This window comes from Pleurodeles waltl, chromosome 6, assembly GCF_031143425.1.
Source record: "Pleurodeles waltl isolate 20211129_DDA chromosome 6, aPleWal1.hap1.20221129, whole genome shotgun sequence".
Lineage (NCBI taxonomy): Eukaryota > Metazoa > Chordata > Amphibia > Caudata > Salamandridae > Pleurodeles > Pleurodeles waltl.
In genome coordinates, this window is record NC_090445.1 from 1,242,886,485 (window position 1) to 1,242,910,362 (window position 23,878).

The following is a 23,878-nucleotide window of genomic DNA, read 5'->3' on the forward strand; positions in this document are numbered from 1 at the left end:
TCTCAAGTCTCTACAGTTGGTGGGTTGCCCACTGTTCCATCCTGGGGAGAGCAAAGCCACAGTCTCTCAAGTCTCTACAGTGGGTTGTTTGCCCACTGTTCCATCCTGGGGAGTGCAAAGCCACAGTCTCTCAAGTCTCTCCAGTGGGTGGGTTGCCCACTGTTCAATACTGGGGAGTGCAAAGCCACAGTCTCTCAAGTCTCTACAGTGGGTGGTTTGCCCACTGTTCCATCATGGGGAGTGCAAAGTCCTGCTAAGGACAGTGATAGTGGATGTATCTCTCCACTGGTTCTGGAGGGGGCCTGGTGCCCAGAGTACTTCATCCTGCTAAGGACAGAGGTAGTGGATGTATCTCTGCACTGGTTCTGGAGGGGGCTTTGTGCCCAGAGTGCTTCATCCTGCTAAGGACAGAGGTAGTGGATGACAGTCTCCACTGGTTCTGGAGGGTGCTTTGAGCCCAAAGTGCTTCATCCTGCTAAGGACAGAGGTAGTGGATGTATCTCTCCACTGGCTCTGGAGGGGGCCTGGTGCCCAGAGAACTTCATCCTGATAAGGACAGAGGTAGTGGATGTATCTCTCCACTGGTTCTGGAGGGGGCTTTGTGGCCAGAGTGCTTCATCCTGCTAAGGACAGAGGTAGTGGATGTATCTCTCCACTGGTTCTGGAGGGGACATTGTGCCCAGAGTGCTTCATCCTGCTCGTGACGGACTCAGTAGCGTCAGTGCCCTGGCGCTCATGGGCCAGCAGTGCTTGAGGTGTCGGTGCCCTGTTCAGCGGTGCTTGGAGCGGTGGTGCCCTGTTCATCGGTTCTTGGGGCGGCTGTGCCCTGTTCAGCGTTGCTTGGAGCGGTGGTGCCCTGTTCAGTGGTGCTTGGAGCGGCAGTGCCCTGTTCAGCGGTGCTTGGAGCGGCGGGCTCCTTTGCAGTGACTCAGCTGCTGGTGTTCCTCTCTGTCCCAGCGGGGCTTGTGCTGGCGGTCCTCTCTAGCCCAGCGGGGCTTGTGCTGGTGGTCCTCTCTAGCCCAACAGGGCTTGTGCTGGCGGTCCTCTCTCTCCCAGCAGGGCTTGTGCTGGCGGTCCTCTCTGTCCCAGCGGGGCTTGTGCTGGCGGTCCTCTCTGGCCCAGCGGGGATGATGGCGGTGGCCTCCTGGGCAGCGGGGATGATGGCTGTGGCCTCCTGGGCAGCGGGAATGACGGCTGTGGCCTCCTGGGCAGCGGGGATGATGGCGGTCTCCTCTCCTGTGCTGCTCTTCCCAGACTTTCCTGGTTTCTCGTGGCCCTTCCCCACCTTGGAAGGTGTCGCAGCTGACTCCACACTTCCACCGGAACCCCTGGGTGCGGCTTTGGTGGCTGGAGTCTTCCCCCTCTCCCGCCGGGCACTGCCCAACTTTTGATGCTTGACAGGTGGTGGACTGTCTGTGCTGTGGCTCCGTGCCACACTGGCTGCCCTGGTGTCCGGTGCACTCCAGATTCCGGTGACTACAGGCACCACTGGTCCCGGAGATGTTGTGGCCGAGGTGCTAGTTCGGGACCTAGGAGACGGACGGGGTGGGGGAGGTGTGGGAAAAAGGTCAAGGTTGGACAGGAAAGGTTTTTTGGAGACACTGGGACGGGTAACTGGAGGGGGTTTGGGAGTGGAGGAAGAGGTTGTGGTTGTAGGAGGTGTTCGTTTGCTGACTTTGAGTGAAGGTGCATGCGCTGGAGGCTGTCGTGAGGTGGATGGCTGTTGGGTGGGTGTGTGCCTGCGTTTGTGTATCTTGGAAGGTGGCGTCACAGACACACTGGGAGAGGACACAGGGGACGTGTAAATGGCAGTGGTGGTGGTGACTGCAGGTAAGCGGGGTGTGGTGGTGTGTGTGCTGGTGATGGCAGTAGTGGCTGTAGATGTAGTGCATGCAGGTGTGAGTGGAGACGAGACTGGGAGGGAGGAGGGAGACGAGGAGGAGGGGGACACAGTGGAGGCAGTGGATGTTGCTATGTCTGCATGTGTGTGATGCTTGTGTGAGTGCCTGTGGGATGTGTGGTGCTTATGTTTGCCTGAGCTTCCCTTGTGTGTTGACGTGTGTGCATGCTGGTCTGTAGGTGTGCTTGGGGTACAGGGGATTGGGTCTGGGTGGAGGAAGTTGGAGGGGGGAGGCTAGACACAGGGACAATGGCTGCCATCAGTGCTGAGGCCAGAGTCTGAAAAGCTCGCTGAAGGGCCGCCTGACCAGAATGAATGCCCTCCAGGAATGCATTGGTTTGTTGCAACTGCCTTTCGACACCCTGGATGGCATTCAAAATGGTAGACTGCCCAACAGTAAGGGACTTGAGGAGATCAATGGCCTCCTCACTGAGGGCAGCAGGGGTGACTGGGCAGGGGCTGAGGTGACTGGGGCGAAGGTGATGCCCACCCTCCCGGGTGAGCGGGCATGGGGCAAAGGCTGAGGGGCTGCTGGGAGGGCGGTGCTGATAGGCGGGGTGGCGGCTGTACCTGTAGATGGGGGGACAAAGATGTTGCCACCACCACAAGGGAGCTCCCATCAGAGGACGAGTCTGTGTCGCTGGTCTCAGCTCCTGTCCCCGCCGTGGAGCTCCCCTCGCCCTCCATCCCACTAGTTAAGTCCGAGTGTGGCCCTCCATGGCCAGGTGGGATGCAGCCCCCTCATGCTCCGGTGCCACTGCTCCTCCGCCTGATGATGCTAATACACACAAGAACAGGGAGACCACAAAAAGGGGGGATGACAGAAGAATGACATGTTGAGTGCATGCATTGCCACTACCGTTGGAGGACAAGACAGACACACAACCCCCTGCACTACGCCGCGCTCTTGGGCTCCACTGTTCAATTCCTGGGAAATGGCCTACTAGACGACATCTGCACACATGGATGACACAGGGGAATGACTAGGTGTACTTGGCACTCTACAGAGGTGGGGTGGGGTGCCACATGGCCTGCCTTACGGAGGGACCTTGCCTGCGGAACTCGTCCTGGCCTAGGGAAACACACAGCCCACCTCCCCCACCCAGACCCCTCCACTGCGGCAAAAATCAGCAGGATGAGAGTGTACTCACACCCTTGTGGCTGCTGTGATGCCCTCAAGCGTCCATCCAACTCCGGGTACGCCACCGCCAGGATCCTGAACATCAGGGGGGTCATGTTGCGACGGGCACCCCTCCCACGTTGGGAGGCCATCCCCAGCTGAGCCTCCGCCGTCTTCTTGCTCCAGCGGCGAATGTCCTCCCATCTTTTCCGGCAGTGGGTGCTCCGTCTGTGGTAGACCCCCAGGGTCCGGACGTCTTTGGCGATGGCACGCCAAATATATTTTTTCTGGTGGGCGCTGACCTACATGAATTGTACAGGGGGAAGAGAAACTTATTACCAACTGCACCGTCACAGTCATTGGCCCCCATCCCTACACTTGCCATGTGGCACATGCACTCACCGTCGTTTCATGCACGCCGCAATCACCCCCCCTCTTACATCCACCCCACTCCACACAGGCATAGCCCATACAGCATGCTCCCAGTGTACTTACCTGTTTGTCTGGAGGACCGTAGAGTAGCGTGTACTGATGGAGGACCTCGTCCACGAGTTTCTCCAACTCCTCCGATGTGAAGGCAGGGGCCCTTTCCCCAGACAAATGAGCCATTGTCTCTTCCAGATGAGGTCACAGAAGCACTTGCAGTGTAGGTCCTCTCCTGTCGAAGATCAGGTATAGAGTGATTGAACAGATAGAAAATGGCGGTCACGTCCGCGGCGGTGCGTACCGTCACTGCAGGCGTACATCGTCATTGGTTCCTGGGACCCATAGGGTCCAATGTTAACCAATGCAGCACTGCGTCGCGGTCTTCGACCGCCTACCGCGACAGTGTACAACGCCAGCGCAGTTACCTCACATCCAATTGTCCCACTTTACAGGTCAGGCAGCCGCCATTTCAGGGGGCCACATGGCTTCATTTTTAACTGCGTCACACATACCTAGGCCTTGCATACACATTACAACATCGACATAACGGATTGAAAAATGTGTGCAATAAAGTTGTGTTTCCGTACCTCAATGTTGGCTGACCCTCTGCTCGCTGTTGTCCTTCAAAGGCACTGTCCGCTGGGACATGTGAGGAGATGACGGCATCCTCCGGTGTACTGACCGTTGGTGGACCTGTCGACAATGGAGGAAAGACATGTGATCATCACCTACAGGCTTGACCGTGCCACAATCCAGGAATTGTGTACCCAGCTGGAGCCAGACCTGATGTCAGCTATGCACCATCCCACAGGAATCCCCCCTCAAGTGCAGGTGCTGTCAGTGCTCCATTTCCTTGCAAGTGGGTCATTTCAAACAACAGTGGCCATAGCATCAGGGATGTCCAAGCCTATGTTTTCCAACGTGTTGTCCAGAGTGTTGTCTGCCCTGCTGAAACATATGCGGAGCTACATCGTTTTCCCTCAGGTGGAAGATTTGCCTACAGTGAAAGGTGATTTCTATGCCCTGGGACATATCCCCAACATCATAGGTGCCATTGATGGGACCCATGTGGCTTTGGTCCCCCCCCCACAGGAGTGAACTGGTGTACAGGAACCGGAAGAGTTATCATTCGATGAATGCACATGGTATGTTTGGCAGACAAGTACATCTCCCAGGTAAATGCTATGTTCCTTGGCTCAGTGCATGACGGTTACATCCTGCGGAATAGCAGCATCCCTTATGTGATGGGTCAACTCCAGAGGCACTGTGTGTGGCTATTAGGGGACTCTGGTTAACCCAACCTGTCATGGCTATTGACCCCAGTTAGGAATCCCAGGACCAGGGCAGAGGAACGCTACAATGAGGCCCATGGGCGGACTAGGAGGGTGATCGAACTGACCTTCGGCCTCCTGAAGGCCAGGTTCAGGTGTCTGCATATGACAGGTGGTTCCCTATTCTACTCACCAAGGAAGGTGTGCCAGATCATCATCGCCTGCTGTATGCTGCACAATCTTGCTTTGCAATGCCAGGTGCCTTTTCTGCAGGAGGATGGTCCAGATGACGGTGTTGTGCCAGCTGTGGGGCCTGTGGTGCCCAGGGCGGAGCTGATGGTTCTGAGCTCCTCCCTGAACCCCAAATACTGTTCCTCCTGCAGCCGCTGGGTGTCCTGAAACTTGGCTAGTACCGTTGCCATCGTCTCCTGGGAATGGTGGTAGGCTCCCATGATGTTGGAGAGGGCCTTGTGGTGAGTGGGTTCCCTGGGCCTGTCCTCCCCCTGTCGCACAGCAGCCCTCCCAGTTCCCCTGTGTTCCTGGGCCTCTGTCCCCAGAACCGTGTGCCCATTACCACTGCCCCCAGGTCCCTTCTGTTGTTTGGGTGGTGGGTTAGCCTGGGATCCCTGTAGTGGTGGAAATACGGCTGCTTGACGTGTCCTGGGGACAGAGGTATGGGCCCACTGGGTGGGTGCTGTGCTGTTGTTTCCAGAGGGGTGGGAGGCTCTGTTGTGCCTTGTGCCAGTGTGAGGGGAACCGACTGGCCCGAGGTTGGGCCGGGCTGGTCATCTAGATCCAGTTGGACAGAGCTGCTGTCATCACTGTGGGCCTCTTCTGTGGGGGGAGTAGAGATGTCTGGAACCTGCTGTCCGGTGACGTTAGGCAGGGGTCCTGCAGGGGTGTAAAGGCATAATTATTGTGTGTGCCATGGTGTGCAATGGGTGGGAGACCCTGTACCCCAGTGGTTGCATTCTTGTGTAGGACCTTGTTGTGATAATTGGTATGGGGTCTGTGTGGGTATGTGTATTGGCCATGCATTGGTGATGGGTATCCATGCTTTGTTGTTACATGCAGGGCTTGGTGTTCGGATGGGTGGGTTGTGATAGTGGGACATATGTGAGGAGTTGGGGTGATAGGGGTGAGGGCGAGGGTAGGGTATGTGATGGCATGCAGGTAGGGTGGGGGATGAAGTAGTGAAAGATTTGCCTTACCAGAGCCCATTCCTCCTGGTACTCCTGCGAGGCCCACAGGATGCAGTATAGCCAAGACCTGCTCCTCCCATGTTGTTAGTTGTGGGGGAGGAGGTGGGGTCCGCCGCCAGTCCTCTGCACCGCGATGTGGTGTCTTGATACCACGGAACGTACCTTCCCCCGTAGGTCGTTCCACCTCTTCCTGATGTCATCCCTAGTTCTTTGGTGCTGTCCCACTGTGTTGACTCTGTCCACGATTCTGCGCCATAGCTCCATCTTCCTAGCTATGGTGGTGTGCACCTGTGATCCGAATAGCTGTGGCTCTACCCGGATGATTTCGTCCACCATGACCCTGAGCTCCTCCTCAGAAAATCTGGGGTGTCTTTGGGGTGCCATGGGGTGGTGTGGGTGATGTGTGAGGTGGTGTGTGTTGTGATGTTTGAGGGGATATGTTTGTGTGTGTTGTGTGAGCTGTGTGGATGTTGTGTGAGTGATGGTGTTGAGTGCCTGTAGATGCTAGTTTGTTGATGGTAGTGTCTCTCTCTGGCCTTCTGTCGCAATTGTGGTTGTAAGGGTTTGTGGGTGATGTGGGTGGGTGTTTTATATTATATTGGGTGTGTGGGAGTGGTGTGTGTATGTGTATCAGGTGTGTGTATTTTGATTCGTCCAATGTGGTAGTGTTTTGTTAGTGTGCATGTATTTTGAACGCAGCGGTGTGTGCCGCCAATGGAATACTGCGGTTGAAAGACCGCTGCGTGGATTTGTGGGTCGTGATAGTGTGGGCGTATTCCTGTTGGCGTGACGGTGTCGGCTTTGTTATCGCCAGTTTATCACTGACCTTTGGTGTGGCTGACTTGTGTGGGTGTCTGGATTTTGGCGGATTCCGAGCTGTGAGTCGTAATAGCTCTGGCGGTATTCCGCTGCCGAGCCGGTGTGTTGGCGGTCTTCTGCACGGCGGTAAGCGGCATTTACCGCCAAGGTTGTAATGAGGGCCTTTGTCTCCTAAGTTAAGCCTTGTCGCTCATTGCCAAGATACCAAGGGTTGAGCTGGGTAGAAGAGAAAAAGTGGACAAGGGAAGAGAAAAGAGATGGTGGCAGCGACAGAGAAGCTGAGGTGTCCCTGGGTGGGGGATTTTGCCCCAGATTACCAAAGGGGGTGGTTCCTGCCTATGTAGAGGGGGATGACATAGATAAGTGGCTGGGGGGCTTTGAGAGGACCCTCCAGATGAGGAGAGTTAAGCCTCAGTACTGGGGTTCACTTCTTTGGGAGATGGTCCCCAACTCTGGGAGGTATAGGCTCCTAACCTTGAGGGAGGAGGAGGCAGATTCATACCCCAGTATGAAGAGATGCTTAACTAAAAGGTTTGGTCTGACCCCAGAGCAGTACAGGGTGAAGTTCAGGGACACCCAGAAGGTCAATACCCAGTCTTGGGTTGACTTTGTAGACACTTCACTTAAGGCACTAGAGGGCTGGGTTCATGGTAATAAAGTAAATACTTATGAGGGGTTATACAATCTGATCATGAGAGAGCACATCTTGACCAATTGTATCCAAGAGAGGTTACACCAGCATCTAGTGGACTCTAAGCTGACCAGCCCTAGAGAGCTGGGGGAGGCAGCTGATGAGTGGTTGAGAACCAGGGTGGTTGTTAAGTCCCGGGGGGAGACTCCAAGAAGGGGGGATCAGGTCCCCAAAAACCTAAGGAGGGAGGTGGTAAGCCCACCACAGAGACTCCCTCTGTACCCCAGAACCCTAAGAAGGAGGAGAGTAAATCCCACTCCCACTCTGACAAGCAGCTACAGGGAGACCCAGGGTTTAAAAAAGCTCTTGGACAGTAAGGCTTGCTTTGACTGTCAGCAGACAGGTCACTTCAGAGGAGATGCAGCCTGTCCAAAGAAGGTGGTTAGCACTGGGCTGTCCAGTGTAGCCATGGAGGAGGGCTCCTCAGATGATGAAGTCCTCCTAGCATTGGGCTGGGAGACAGGACCAGATGATAAGCTGGTGATCCCTGATGGTGGGAGTAGGCACTTTCACCCCATTCAGGTGAATGGGATCCCTACCACTGGCCTGAAAGACACATGTGCCAGTCACACTATAGTGAGTGACCGGTTAGTGACCCTAGACATGTATGTCCCAGGAGAGACCAGGAAAGTCAGGATAGCCACAGGGGACGTCACCTCCAAACCTGTAGCCATAGTGCCCCCAGAGAGGGAGGGTATCCTTGGCTGGTTTAGGGTGGTAGTCAGTGCTGACCTCCCCCTAGATTGTATCCTGGGCAATGACTTCCAAGAGGTCAGTCTGGTCCCAGATGGGGCGGTCGCCCAGGGCACCCCCCAACTCAAAGTCCTGGGGAGTCAGTCCCTACAGTTAGGAGACAGGGGTCCCCAAGAAAAGGAAAGAAGAAAAAGAAGGGTGGGCCACTCTTAAAGAGAGTTCCAGTGAGCCAAAGGCCTTCTGCCCCAGTAGGGGGAGAGCCCAGTGTTGGCACTGGTAAGGCCTCATCTGACCCAAATGAAGTCCTGAGTAGTCAGGCAGCTGTTCAGATGCAGGGTGTTGCCCCTGAACTGACAGAAGGGAGACTGGAAGGAGGGTGTCTGCCACAGGAAGTGGTAGCCCCCACTCTAGACAGCAAGAGGAGGGCCATGACCCCACAGTTGCCCCTAAAGCAGCTCAGCCACCTGTCAGTGGAGAGATTAGGGTGTGGTTCTGGGTATTGACAGCTGTCAGTAGCCTCTGCTGGGTGCTAGCCTTTCTGGCAGCACTGCACTTGGTCTGGGAGGCAGACCCCATGGCCAAAAGCAAAGTAGGCCCCCTGACCCTGTTGGTCATGGTGGGGTTGCTCAAGTGTTGGGTGACCTCTTTGGGAAAGCTAGGTGTTGCCCTAGCAAAGTTAGGGATAGGGGAGGTGGTCACCTCACTACCCAAGTTGGCAGAGAAAGAGGAGGAAGACCCCCCTAGAGGGAAGTTTCAGTTTGAGATGGGTACTTTCACTTTTGGGATGGATTCACTACCCAGAGGGAGTGACCATGGCAGGGGGATGTAAGGTGGAGAAGGCCCTGCAAAGGGACAGCCTGTTCTCTTCACTGTCTCCTCACCTGACAAGCCATAAAGACTCTCCCAGGGTTGGGCTGAGTCTCCTGGGCGTGTGGGCTGGGGGGGCTTGTGTGAGAGAACAGGGCTGATTGTGAGGCCCCCTAACTTTTTGCCCCCATTTTTTACTTTTTGCTGGTGTTTTCCTGACTCTGATGGTGCCCTGGGTACTGCTAACCAGTCCCATGGCCTGTGCTCTGTGTAAAATCAGTAGGCAAATTAGGCTAATTATAATTGGCTAAGTCAACCTACCCATAAGTCCCTAGTATATGGTAGGGCATGTAGGTTTAGGAACCCCAGCATAGGTAGTGCACCCATAGGTGCCCTGCTTAGGTGCCCAGTGTCATTTTAAAGGCAGGCCTGCCTTGCTGACTGCTTTTGAATTAAAGTTACATGCAAATTCGACTTTGGAATCAAAAGTAGTTCCAAAGTCTTAAACTACCTTATTGTTACATAACCCCTAAGGTGTGCCCTGTGTGCCCCTAGGGCTTGGCGCCATGTAACTATAAGCAGGGACCTTATGAAAATAGTTTTATAAGCCCTGGTGAGGTAAAGCAGCCAAATTCGTTTTTCCCTCATTGTAGTGAATGGCCTCCACAGGCTAGAATGGGGAGACTTTATTTTAATTTTAAAAGTCCCCTTAAGTAACTGATACCAAAAGTTTGGTATCAAATTAATTGTTATAATAAATCCCACAACTTCTAGTTGTGGGATTTAATATAACTTGTTCAGGTAAAGAGTTTTAAACTTTACCTGAAAAGTTGCCAACTTCAGCCCTGTAGTGTTTTTGCTGCTGTGCTCTGATTGGCCAGCCTCTGGCAGCCCCAGACCCCAAGAGGCACCCCATGGACTCTGAACCCTTGGCTTGTGCTGTGGACCACTTTCCTGAATCAAATACTTCTGAAAGTAAGTGTGACAGTGTTACTGCGTGGGTGGCCTGAACTCTGGACTTTGTTCCTTTCCACTGTGATATTTTTTAACCCTTTGAGCACTAGTTGCCTCTATGCGCTAGAAAGCATTAATTCTTTAAAAATTCATATCTCCGGTTCCCCTTATCCGATTTTATTAATTTTGGTGTCATTTTAAAGATAAAAATATAATCTAGGTTTATAAGTTGATTTTGGATTTTTAAACTGTTTCCTGTGTTTTATTTAATTATTGTTTTGTTATATTTGAATGCTTTACACTTTGGGGGTCATTCCGACCCTGGCGGTCGGTGATAAAGCGGCGGCCAACCTGCCAATAGGCTGGCGGTCAAAAAAAAGGTATTCTGACCCTGGCGGGAACCGCCAACCCAGGCCGCCACTTTAACACTCCGCCCGCCACGGCGGGACAGACAAACAGCGCGGCGGTCACCGCCAACAGGCAGGCGGCAGACAATGTACCGCCCACCCTATCACAACTCACCAATCCGCCACCTTTACCGGGGCGGGAGCCCTGCCGATAAAAACACGGCGGAAACAGACTACGAACGGGAAAACGCTCACCTCTACACACTCCACGAGGAAGGAGGACAGCATGGAACCCGAATTAAACATCCTACCAGCTCATCTACCAGGAGTACGAACGCCGGCGCAGACGACAACGGTGAGTACTGCACCTACGACACAGGGGAGGGGGAGGAGGAAAGCTTACGGGCACACACATGCGCCATACACCGACCCCCCCAACCCAAATACCTACACCCCAATGCAGAGCAACAAGTCAGAGTGACACCCCCCAAACCCACCGGAATAATGCAAAGACACAATTAAAATGATCTATAAAATATATGTATAAATAGCTGCACTGAAGGTATGGGAAATATACTATATGAATTATACAAAATAAGGAATGAACATAGTCAAAAATATATACATAGGCAATAAGTCCTGCACATTCTGTCAAAGTTCCATAGTCCGTGGGCCAATGTGCACTAACACATGGGCAAAGCCCACACAGGAGACCAGATACCATTGGAGAGAACACTGCAGGGGCATCAGATGATAAAACTACAGGCACCTCAGGGGGAAGGGAAGGGGGTGCACCTCAGCCACATGAGTCCACGACGCCAGATCCACGAGGGGCCTCCATGCCCACTGTCCCATCCTGGGGAGTGCAAAGCCACAGTCTCACAAGTCTCTACAGAGGGCGGTTTGCCCACTGTGCCATCCTGGGGAGTGCAAAGCCACAGTCTCACAAGTCTCCACAGTGGGTGGCTTGCCCACTGTTCCATCCTGGGAAGTGCCAAGCCACAGTCCATCAGATGGATTACCGACTCCACTGTTAATGGAGGAGGCATGGTGCCCAGAGTGCTTCGTGAAGCCCTGCTCAACACAGAACCGGCACTGTCAATGGGCCAGCGGTGCTTGAGACGGCGTTGCCCAGCGGAGCGGTGCTTGAAAGGAAGGGCCCAGCGGAGCGGTGCTTGAGATGAAGAGTCCAGCGGAGCGGGGCAGAGACGGCGGGGCCCAGCGCAGCGGTGCTTGAGATGAAGGGCCCAGCGGAGCGGTGCTTGAGATGAATGGCCCAGCAGAGCGGTGCAGAGACGGCGGGCCCAGCGGAGTGGTGCTTGAGATGAATGGCACAGCGGAGCGGTGCTTGAGATGAAGGGCCCAGCGGAGCGGTGCAGAGACGGCGGTGCTTGAGATGAATGGCCCAGCGGAGCGGTGCTTGAGATGAATGGCACAGCGGAGCGGTGCTTGAGATGAAGGGCCCAGCGGAGCGGTGCAGAGACGGCGGGGCCCAGAGGAGCGGTGCTTGAGATGAATGGCCCAGCGGAGCGGTGCTTGAGATGAATGGCCCAGCGGTAACGGTGCTTGAGATGAATGGCCCAGCGGAGTGGTGCTTGAGATGAATGGCCCAGCAGAGCGGTGCTTGAGATGAAGGGCCCAGCGGAGCGGGGCAGAGACGGCGGGGCCCATCGGAGCGGTGCTTGAGATGAAGGGCCCAGCGGAGCGGTGCTTGAGATGAATGGCCCAGCGGAGCGGGGCAGAGACGGCGGGGCCCAGCGGAGCGGTGCTTGAGATGAATGGCCCAGCGGAGCGGCAGAGACGGCGGGGCCCAGCGGAGCGGTGCTTGAGATGAAGGGCCCAGCGGAGTGGGGCAGAGATGGCGGGGCCCAGCGGAGCGGTGCTTGAGATGAAGGGCCCAGCGGAGCAGAGCTTGAGATGAATGGCACAGCGGAGCGGTGCTTGAGATGAAGGGCCCAGCGGAGCGGTGCAGAGACGGCGGGGCCCAGAGGAGCGGTGCTTGAGATGAATGGCCCAGCGGAGCGGTGCTTGAGATGAATGGCTCAGCGGAGCGGGGCAGAGACGGCGGGGCCCAGCGGTAACGGTGCTTGAGATGAATGGCCCAGCGGAGTGGTGCTTGAGATGAATGGCCCAGCAGAGCGGTGCTTGAGATGAAGGGCCCAGCGGAGCGGGGCAGAGACGGCGGGGCCCAGCGGAGCGGTGCTTGAGATGAGGGGCCCAGCGGAGCGGTGCTTGAGATGAATGGCCCAGCGGAGCGGGGCAGAGACGGCGGGGCCCAGCGGAGCGGTGCTTGAGATGAATGGCCCAGCGGAGCGGCAGAGACGGCGGGGCCCAGCGGAGCGGTGCTTGAGATGAAGGGCCCAGCGGAGTGGGGCAGAGATGGCGGGGCCCAGCGGAGCGGTGCTTGAGATGAAGGGCCCAGCGGAGCGGTGCTTGAGATGAAGGGCCCAGCGGAGCGGGGCAGAGACGGCGGGGCCCAGCGGAGCGGTGCTTGAGATGAAGGGCCCAGCGGAGCGGTGCTTGAGATGAATGGCCCAACGGAGCGGGGCAGAGACGGCGGGGCCCAGCGGAGCGGTGCTTGAGATGAATGGCCCAGCGGAGCAGTGCTTGAGATGAAGGGCCCAGCAGAGCGGGGCAGAGACGGCGGGGCCCTGCAGAGCGGTGCTTGAGATGAAGGGCCCAGCGGAGCGGTGCTTGAGATGAAGGGCCCAGCGGAGCGGTGCTTGAGATGAAGGGCCCAGCGGAGCGGTTCTTGTCACGGCAGGCCCCTGTTCAGCGGTTCTTGTCACGGCGGGCCCCTGTTCAGCGGTTCTTGTCACGGCGGGCCCCTGTTCAGTGGTTCTTGTCACGGCGGGCCCCTGTTCAGCGGTGCTTCTCCCGGTGGGCCCCTGTTCATCGGTGCTTCTCCCGGCGGGGCCCTGTTCAGCGGTGCTTCTCCCGGCGGGGCCCTGTTCAGCGGTTCTTGTCACGGCGGGCCCCTGTTCAGCGGTGCTTCTCCCGGCGGGGCCCTGTTCAGCGGTTGTTGTCACAGCGGGCCCCTGTTCAGCGGTTCTTGTCACGGCAGGCCCCTGTTCAGCGGTGCTTCTCCCGGTGGGCCCCTGTTCAGCGGTGCTTCTCCCAGCGGGGCCCTGTTCAGCGATTCTTGTCACGGCGGGCCCCTGTTCAGCGGTTCTTGTCACAGCGGGCCCCTGTTCAGCGGTGCTTCTCCCGGCGGGGCCCTGTTCAGCGGGGCTTCTCCCGGCGGGGCCCTGTTCAGCGGTGCTTCTCCCGGCGGGGCCCTGTTCAGCGGTGCTTCTCCCGGCGGGGCCCTGTTCAGCAGTGCTTGTCCTGTGTTTCTAGGGAGCCAGACCTGGCCAAGACTTCCCGCTCAGTCGCCATCCGACCTTGCGGTCGCGGGGCCCTCCTGTGATGGAGTCCTGGGCCCGTGGGTGTCGTCCGTCACAACCGGAATGGGGCTGGTGGGGCCCTCCTGGGCAGCTCGCCTGCTGCCTGACTTCTCCGCCCTGCTGCCCTTGCCCTCCTTCGCTGAAGCTCTGTGACCCTTGCCTCCCTTTGATGATGTGGCAGGTGACGGGGCAAGGCTACTGTCCTTGGTGGCAGCCGTCTCAGGCTTGTCGCGCCGGCCTTTTTTTTTTCTTGTCCTCTTCCCAGGGGGTGGGCTGGCTGTCCCCTTGCTGCTGGCCGATGTTCCTGCCCTAGGAGCTGGTGGACTCCAATAGCCCTGCACTATGGTCACAGTAGATGCAGGGCTGGTGGTGGCTGAGGTGCTTTTTTTACTCTTACCAGATGGAGGGGGTGGGTCAGTGATTGGAACGAGCTCAAGGTTGGAAAGGAAAAGGACTTGGGAAGGACAGGGACGGGTAGGTGGAGTGGGTATGGGAGTGGAGGAAGAGGATGTGGTTGTAGGAGAGTCAAGTGTGGTGTCTTTGGGTGCAGGTGCTTGTGACCGAGGCTGTCGTGAGGTGGATGGCTGTTGGGTGGGTGGCTGCCTGCGTTTGTGTGCTTTGGAAGAGGGGGTGACAGACACACTGGGAGAGGACACAGGGGACGTGTAAATGGCAGTGGGGGTGGTGACTGCACGTGTGCGGACTGTAATGGAGGGTGTGCTGGTGATGGAAGTACTGGCTGATGGTGGTGTGCATGCAGGTGTGAGTGGAGACGTCACAGGGAGGGAGGAGGGAGATGAGGAGGTGGGGGACACAGAGGTGGTAGTGGCAGTTGGCATGTCTGCATCTGGATGTTGCTTGGGTGAATGCTTGTGGGATCTGTGGTGCTTATGTCTGGATGAGCTGCCCTTGGGTGTAGAGGTGTGTGCAGGCTGGTCTGATGGTGTGGATGGGATAGGCAGAGGAACAGGAGACTGGGACTGGATGGAGGGAGTCAGAAGAGGGAGGCTGGAGACAGGGACAATGGCTGCCGTCAGTGCTGAGGCCAGAGCGTTGAACGATCGCTGATGGGCAGCCTGACCCGAATGAATGCCCTCCAGGTATGCATTGCTCCTATGCACCTCCCTTTCTACACCCTGGATGGCATTCAAAAGGGTAGACTGCCCAACAATGAGTGTCCTGAGGAGGTCAATGACCTCCTCACTGAGGGCAGCAGGGGTAACTGGAGCAGGGCCTGAGGTGCCTGGGGCGAAGGAGATGCCCGCCTTCCTGGGCGAGCGGGCACGGAGCGAAGGCTGAGGGGCTGCTGGGAGGGCGGGGCTGGTGCGCTGGGTGGCAGCTGTACCTGTTGTGGCGGTGGGCACGGATGTTGCCGCCACCGCTAGGGAGCTCCCTTCCGAGGACGTGTCGGTGTCGCTGACGTCTCCACGGGTCCCCCTTGTGGAGCTCCACTCGCCCTCCGTCTCACTGGTGTACTCGGAGTCTGTTTATGGCCCTCCGGGGCCATGTGAGATGCAGCTCCCTCATGCGCCGATGCCACTTCTCCTCCGCCTGATGTTAATGCCCACATGAACAGGAAGACAAAGAAAATGGGGGGGGGGAGAAATGAAGACAGGTTGAGTGCATGCATTGGCAACACCGTTGTCGGAGAGGACAGACACAGAAGCCCCCTGAACTAGGCCGCGCAATCGGGGTACACTACTCAGTTATTGTGACTAGGCCTACAGGTCTATGGACGACAAATGCACACATGGGTGAGGCCGGACCATGGATAGCTGTACTTGGCACCCTACAGAGGTGGGGGGCAGGGGCACAGGGCCGTGTCTAACGGAGGGGTCTAGCCTACAGAATACGCCCTGGCCTAGAGATAGCCACAGCCCTCCTCCCCCACCCAGACACCTTCACTGCGCGCAAAGATAGCAGAATGTGCTGATACTCACCCCCTTGTGTCTGCTGTGATGTCCTCACGCGCCCATACAAATCGGGGTAGGCCACCGCCAGGATCCGGGACATCAGGGGGGTCAATTGGCGGCTGGCACCCCTCCTACGTTGGGAGGCCATCCGCAGCAGAGACTCGGCGGTCTTTCTGGTCCCGCGGCGGATGTCCTCCTACCTCTTTCGGCAGTGGGTGCCCCGTCTGTTGTGGACCCCCAGGGCCCAGACGTCCTTGGCGATGGCACGCCATATGTCGATCTTCTGATTTGCGCTGACCTATATGACATGTACAGGGTGGTAAAGGAAATCGCATCAGTTTTCTGCCTGGTCAATGTGAGTGCCCCCCCCCTCCCCAACCTTGCCATGTGGCACATGCTCTCATCTTTCGTGCGTTGCACTCCTCATTCGCTCCCCTCCCCACCATCTTACATACACCCCACTCAACACAGGCATAGCCAATTCAACGTGCACCCTGTGTACTAACCTGTTGGTCTGGAGGACCGAAGAGTAGCGCATACTGGGGGAGGACCGCATCAACAAGTTTCTCCAATTCTTCGGAAGTGAAGGCAGGGGCCCTTTCCCCAGTCGCAGCAGCCATTGTATCTCCCAGACCGAGGTCACAGCAGCACTTGCAGTAGACGTCCTCTCCTGTGGATGATCAGGTCTCGATTGATTAAGCAGTTAGAAAATGGCGGTCACGCCCGCGGCAGTGCGTACCGCGGCGGTGCGTACTGCGTCCGCCGGCACACATCGTCATTGGCTCCTGAGACCCATAGGGTTCAATGTTAACCAATGCTGCTTTGCGCCGCGGTCTTCGACCGCCTACCGCCACGGTGTGCCACGCCAGCGCAGTGACCTCACATCCCACTGTCACACTTCACAAGTCAGGCAGCCGCCATTTCAAGGGCCCACATGGCATAATTCCTACTGCGTCACACAGGCCTAGGCCTTGCATTGCCACTCATACAAGCCTTTCAATGCATAGCGATTCGTGTACTGTGCAAGCTGTGTGAACGAACCTGTGGGTTGCTTGACTCTGTGCTCCATGTTGTCCCTCCTAGGCACCGTCCGCTGGGACTTGCGAGGAGAAGAATGAATCCTCCCGTGTACCGACCGCTGGTGGACCTGTCGACAATGGAAGAACGACATATCATACTTACATACAGGCTTGACAGAGCAACTATACATGAACTATGTGCCCAGCTGGAGCCAGACCTGATGTCCCCCATCCGCCAACCCACAGGGATTCCTCCTCTGGTGCAGGTTCTGTCAGTACTGCATTTTTTGGCAAGTGGGTCTTTTCAGACAACAGTGGCCATATCATCTGGGATGTCTCAGCCTATGTTTTCTAAGGTTTTGTCCAGAGTGTTGTCTGCCCTGATGAAATACATGCGGAGCTACATTATTTTCCCTGAGGTGGGTGAATTGGCTACAGTGAAGGGTGATTTCTATGCCCTTGGACATATCCCCAACATCATTGGTGCCATTGATGGGACCCATGTGGCTTTGGTTCCCCCCAAAGAAAGTGAGCAGGTGTACAGAAACAGAAAAAGTTATCATTCGATGAATGTACAGGTGGTCTGTTTGGCTGACCAGTACATCTCCCATGTAAATGCCAAGTTCCCTGGGTCAGTGCATGACGCGTATGTCATGCGGAATAGCAGCATCCCTTATGTGATGGAACAGCTACAGAGACACTGTGTGTGGCTAATTGGTGACTCTGGTTACCCCAACCTGTCGTGGCTACTGACCCCAGTGAGGAATCCCCGGACCAGGGCAGAGGAATGGTACAATGAGGCCCATGGGCGAACTAGGAGGATCATAGAACGGACCTTCGGGGTCCTGAAGGCCAGGTTCAGGTGCCTCCATATGACAGGTGGATCCCTAATGTACTCACCAAAGAAGGTGTGCCATATCATAGTAGCCTGCTGTATGCTTCACAATCTAGCTTTGCGACGCCAGGTGCCTTTTCTGCAAGAGGATGGTCCAGATGGTGGTGTTGTAGCAGCTGTGGAGCCTGTGGAGAGTGAAGAGGAGGAAGACAACGGGGACGACACGGACAACAGGGATGCAGTCATACAACAATATTTTCAGTAGCACACAGGTAAGAATCACCCACGCCATTTTACATTTACTTAAGGCCTCATGCGTCTCCACTGTCTGTGTTTCCCCCCAGTTCCTGTTAACTGATTTGTGACTTTCCCTTCCCTTTTCAGAGCTGTATGACCCACTGCCTGCCTTCAGCTTTGTTTTCCCATGGACTAAAGCTTATTGAAATTGGTATGTTGTCATCACAAAGTAACTGGACATTATTGCACCGTTATGTGTAATACATTTGTTAAGAATACAAGCAGACTCCTGTTATTTTACGTGCAATAAGTGATTTATTTTAAGTGCTACATATAGGTACATGATTGTAAAAGGGTGATGGGTGGGGGTGGAGTAATGTCCATGGCAGAGTCCAGTTCTCAGTCGCACAGATGCATTGTCCATATGCCTGTGGAAGGATGGAGCAGGGGCAGTTAAAGGTTGGACAGGGTGACAATGTGGGACAGTGGGATGACATCAGGGGGTATCTTAGGCTGGCGGGGGTCTTGCAATCCTACTCTGTCTTCTTGTGAGATCTCAGGTTCCGCTTGCGGGGTGGTTCTTCTTCTGCAGGAGGTGGGGTTCTGGTGGCCTGTTGTTGTGTGGGGGCCTCCTGTCCACTAGCGCCGGCGGAGGTGGTAGGCTGTTCCTGGCCTGGGCTAGTGACAGGGGCCCTTTGGGGTGCCACATGGTCCCGCAATGTGGTGACTATCTGGGTAAGGGCCACGACGATGGTCCCCATTGCGGAACCGATGCTCCTCAGTTCCTCTCAGAACCCCATGTACCGTTCCTCCTGCAGTGCCTGGATCTCCTCGAACCAGGCCAGTACCGTCGCCATCGTCTCCTGGGAGTGGTGGTGAGCTCCCATGATGGAGGAGAGGGCCTCTTGGAGAGTCGGTTCCCTGGGCCTGTCCCCCCCCTGTCGCACAGCAGCCCTCCCAGTTCCCCTGTGTTCCTGGGCCTCTGTCCCCTGGACGGTGTGCCCACTACCACTGCCCCCAGGTCCCTGTTGTTGTTGGGGTGGTGGGTCAACCTGGGTGCCCTGTAGTGGTGGACACACCGCTGATTTACGTGTCCTGGAGACAGAGGCATGGGCCCGCTGGGTGGGAGCTGTGCTGGTGTTCCCAGAGGGGGTTGGGTCTGGTGTAGCCTGTGGCTGTCTGTGGGGAACCGACTGTCCAGAGGTCCCCGATGGGCCGGGCTGGTCATCTGGGTCCAGGGAGACAGAGCTGCTGTCATCGCTGGGGGCCTCTTCTGGGGGTGGGATGGACATCTCTGGACCCTCCGTGGCGGTGTGGTGGCGTTCGGGTCCTGCAGGGGTATAAAGGTATGGTTATTGCTTCTGTGTGTGGCATTTCGTGTGATGGGTGGGTGTCCGTGTACCCAAGTGCAGGCATTCCCTTGTGGGGGCTTTTGTGAGGGTGGCTTGTGGGGGTGATGTGTGTGTGCAGTGGGCATGCTTTGGTGATGGGTGTCCATGCTTTGTGGTCGAATGCAGGGCTTGGTGTTGGGATGGGTGGGTTGTGATGGTGAGCCTTTTGCTAGGAGTTGGTGTGATGGGGGTGGGGGTGAGGGTGGGGGTGGGGGTATGATTTGGCATGCAGGTGAGGTGGGGGTGGGAAGCAGTAGTGAAGATTTGACTTACCAGAGTCCATTCCTCCGCCTACTCCTGCGAGGCCCTCAGGATGCAGGATGTGCAAGACTTCCTCCTCCTATGCTGTAAATTCGGGGGGAGTAGGTGGAGGTCCGCCGCCAGTCTTCTGCACCGCAATGTTGTGCCTTGATACCATGGAACGCACCTTCCCCCGTAGGTCGTTCCAGCGCTTCCTGATGTCCTCCCGATTGCGTGGATGCTGTCCCACCGCGTTGACCCTGTCCACTATCCTTTGCCATAGCTCCATCTTCCTGGCAATTGTGGTGTGCTGCACCTGTGCCCCGAAAAGCTGGGGCTCTACACGGACTATTTCCTCCACCATGACCCTCAGTTCGGCGTCACTGAACCTGGGGTGTCTTTGGGGTGCCATGGGGTGGTGTGGATGAGGTGTGGGGTGGCGTTTGTGGTGATGAGTGTGGTGCGTGTGGTGGTGTGTGGTGTTTGGTGCGTGGTATCTGTGTGGGTGATGGTGTTGTGTGCCTCTGTGTCGTGGGATTGTCTATTCTGTGCTCTCTCTCTAGCCTTTGTCAATAATTTCGGGTCGTAGGGGTTTGTGGGTGATGTGGGTTTGTGTTTTATATTGTGTTGGGTGTGTGGGAGTGGTGTTAGTATGTGTATCAGGTGTGCGTGTTTCAAACTGACCAATGTGGCTGAGTTTTCTATGTGTGTGTGTATTTTGACCGCGGCGGTGTGTACCGCCAATGGAATACCGCGTTTGAAAGACCGCCGCGTGGATTTGTGGGTCGGAATGGTATGGGCGTTTTTCTGTTGGCGTGACGGTGGAGGTTTGGTCATCGCCATTTTTTCGCTGACCTTTGGTGTGGCGGACTTTTGTGGTTGTCGGGATTTTGGCGGTTTGCAGGTTGCGGGTCAGAATGACCGTGGCGGTTTACCGCAGCCGCGGCGGTGTTATGGCGGCCTTCTGACCGGCGGTAAGCGCCTTTTACCGCCGAGGTCAGAATGACCCCCTTTGTCTCTTAAGTTAAACCTTGTCGCTCGTTGCCAAGCTACCAAGGGTTGAGCTGGGTTTAATTTACTGAGACCTAACTGGACATAAGTGGAGGTTAGGGGCCTATTGCTAAGTGTAGGTACTTAACTGCCCTTACCAATAACCAATTTTCCAACAGAGAAATATTAGAATTCATAGATTTGGTATAGAAATATTATTGGACAAAAGTGTGAACATACAATTAACTGACCAATAGGGAATTAGGGAATAGTTTAGGTGACTATAATATAATGACGCTCATTCTGAGAGAAGACAGCCATTGCCCTTATTTTCCTGACCGAAAGGTTATTATATTCCTGTGCGTCTTTACTAGAGACATGCTTATCTTTAATGCTAAAAGACTTTGCCCATGCTTTCCTGACTGAAACCTGATGCATTGCTGATCGACTGATGTCCTGAGGACGAAGTCTGATTCTGCTTTGCTGACCCGTACCGAGGATAGGTATGATGCGATAAAACTGTGATTATTATGCATATTTGCTTTTTCTTTCTTGGTACCAACTGCGCTGTTTTGTCTATGTTTCCATCATAGCTAGATGTTTTCCAAATTGGTGTTACTAAAACTGTTTTGCATGAAGCCCAACATGCTGATGCTAATCTGACGTTAGTTAAGGATCTTCACAATTGACTGAAAATCACAGGGACTAATATTTGATGAATTTCTCTGCTGAATTCCATGTATGTCATAACTTTGTCGCCGCTGACTCTGCTATTGATTTGCACCATAACCTTAGAATGTGTTGTAGTTCAAGCTTTGATTAGATTGCATTTCTTCCGCCTCTTTGGACAACCAGTGTTGTTTCTGTATGTGTTTCATTTGATACTGAGATTAATCTACATGTCCTTAGCATTGTTAATATAGGGAAATAAACATTCTAAACTTTTACTAAAGGTGTGGTTATTCATGACTGAAAGGTCATAGTGCGTGATAATTACTGACTCCATTGATGATTGATTTATTGATTACTAATGATTATTGATTATTGTGTATTGATTATTGATTATGTACTGGAGCTATGGTAAGAACTTCTTAATTGTGAGTCGAAAGGTTCATCGACCTATTCGAGCCCCCTTCTAAGAATACTTATTTAGGTCTGACGCGCTAACAATACAAAAACTAAGGCTAAGCCTTAGCTCTACAGGATGTGTTTTCAGTGAGATCAGAAAATGATGTCTTTTGAGATGTCGTCACCGATGTCATCCATTATCTCATTTAACATTCCATGAGTAATGTAATATGTCACAACCTAAGCAGTGCAAAGGGGGGGGAGGACGGAAGTTATATTTAGCTAAGTAAAATATATTTCAGAGGTTTATGATTTTTAGTGCATATATTATTATTTCTTTTTCTTTAACCTTTTTTGTCAATATATATATTTATATATTCACTGAAAAATAAAACAAAGGTTACAGGGACAGTATAGTAGGAAATAGAATTAAACAGACCACCAGGATATGGTAGCATGGATTTGCTAATTTTGTGGCACACAATTTTATTTTTTGAGGCATTTTGCAGCATTTTATTTTCTTCGGATTTATTAGTTTTGCAGAGTTTTCAGTAACAGAAATAGATGCAAGTTATTCCTTTTGACTTTTCAAAGAAGCAAATCAAAAGTAGGTAGGAAGGCTTTTGATATGCATCCTTTAGAAGGGATTTTTGGCCAGCAAGATTTTGCAACAGGAAAACTACCTTTTTTAGTGCTGAGGAGTCACTACTGAAGCCTCCCAGTTTGTATTGCGATTAAATATCACAACCCATCTATGGCAGGGATCTGTCAATGGCCTCAACCTAATTGGCTCCCACACTGGTTCTATGCACCATTCTTCTACATCTAAAGACTCTACAGAAAGCCCAGGAACTAATTTCCCTCTGGAAAACATCAGCTACTTAGAGCTTAGGTCAGGCATAGGAGAACTGAATGCCATTTCTGGTCCAGGTGAAAGAGACAATGCAAGAGCACATCACAGAGATATGAGGAAGGGAGTGGAAGCTTTAAATGTGTCCAACAAATAGGCTGAAGGATGAACAACTAAGTGGGACGAAGAGAAGAATGCAGACAGCTGTAAGAGAAGTGCAGATAATGTCAAAGAGAGGTAAGCAGCAGCACCCAATAGAACGACTGACCTATGGAGAAACTGCTTGGTGATTAGAACCTTAAGGTAACATCACTGTGAAAGGAAATTACCCTATCCTTTTTTTCTCCTTTTTGCCCCTCCTGCATTCTTGACATTTAATTCCCCTCATACACTCCTCATGTTTTTCTGAAAGACAGTGATCATGGTCACCTTGGTTGGCCTTTAAACCCATTTGAAACTAAGAAGACATCTCCAGTTGGCAAAGACCAGAAATCTACCACCAACACTGACAAGAAGGACATGTTTCACTTATTTATAATTTCCCTATGGCTGCCTTATGTAAACAGAGCACAGAACATCGAAGATAACACACACTTCCTGCCATTGTGTAATAAGAATCCTTATGCTCTCCCTCATTGTGTTGCATTTCATTTTTAGCACAGATGCGGTAGGAAAATCTCTGTGACGCTAGTTGGGCTAAGGTTCTCAAGTAGGTGCCGCATTATCTGAGGGGCTGTTTTTGTATTAACCCACAAATGTCTCTGATGGAATCTGAAACCTGTGACCCAAAGGACACATCCAGGTCCTTGAAGCAAGCACATTCATTGCATATGTGTTTGAAGTAGGCGCATTATTCATGAACTGCCTTTTAGATAACTAAATGCATGTGACCTGTAAGAAAATAGAATTCATTCAGCCAGTAAAATTCACTAAGCCTCCATGCAGGTTGCACTTATACCCTCAGGAGGTGCATTAACCCACTGAATTGTCTTACTTAAACTGAAACTGTTGATATGCATGTCACAGACAGATCCCTGCCCCAGGCACATTGACCACCTATGCTGTGTTTACGCAACAGAGGTCATCGTTTCCTGACAACATAGTATATGCCACAGGTGCGGGCACCCGCCAAACTGCATTATTGCTGTCTAGAGATGTACCTGTTAAACACAAGGGAGTAATCAGCTGGGTCAGTAACCGGTCTGGGGAATAAGCATTACGTGCCATGTAGGAAAATATGCTCCTGACACCACTGACCCATTTTATCACCTTATCTTGGACATCACCTGTAATCAAACAACATTTACCCGTGGCATTATCTACCCATCGCCTGTCTCTAGTCTGACCCCCATATTATCTGCCCTGAGCCCTTGTGCGTACCCCTGTGCATCATCTGTATTGAACTATATCTGTCCCTACCATCAATATCCGTAACATCACAGGTTCCTGTCCATGGCATTATCTGCCCCTGGGCCACTCTTTCACCGCTACCCTTTCCCGATCCATTATTTCTAAATCCCACCTGCTAGCTGTTGTTTTTTTTAAACCAACACCCCGTCCTTCTACAGCTCCCCTTGACTTTGGTGTTTCTTAACCCCGCCCCTCCTGCTTTCCTGTTGTTTCTAACCAACCTCTTGTTTCTCACACTCCTGCTACCGCTCTCTGTTGTTTCCCACCCTCCTCCCTCATGTCCCAACCCCCATGCTGTTTTTTCACACG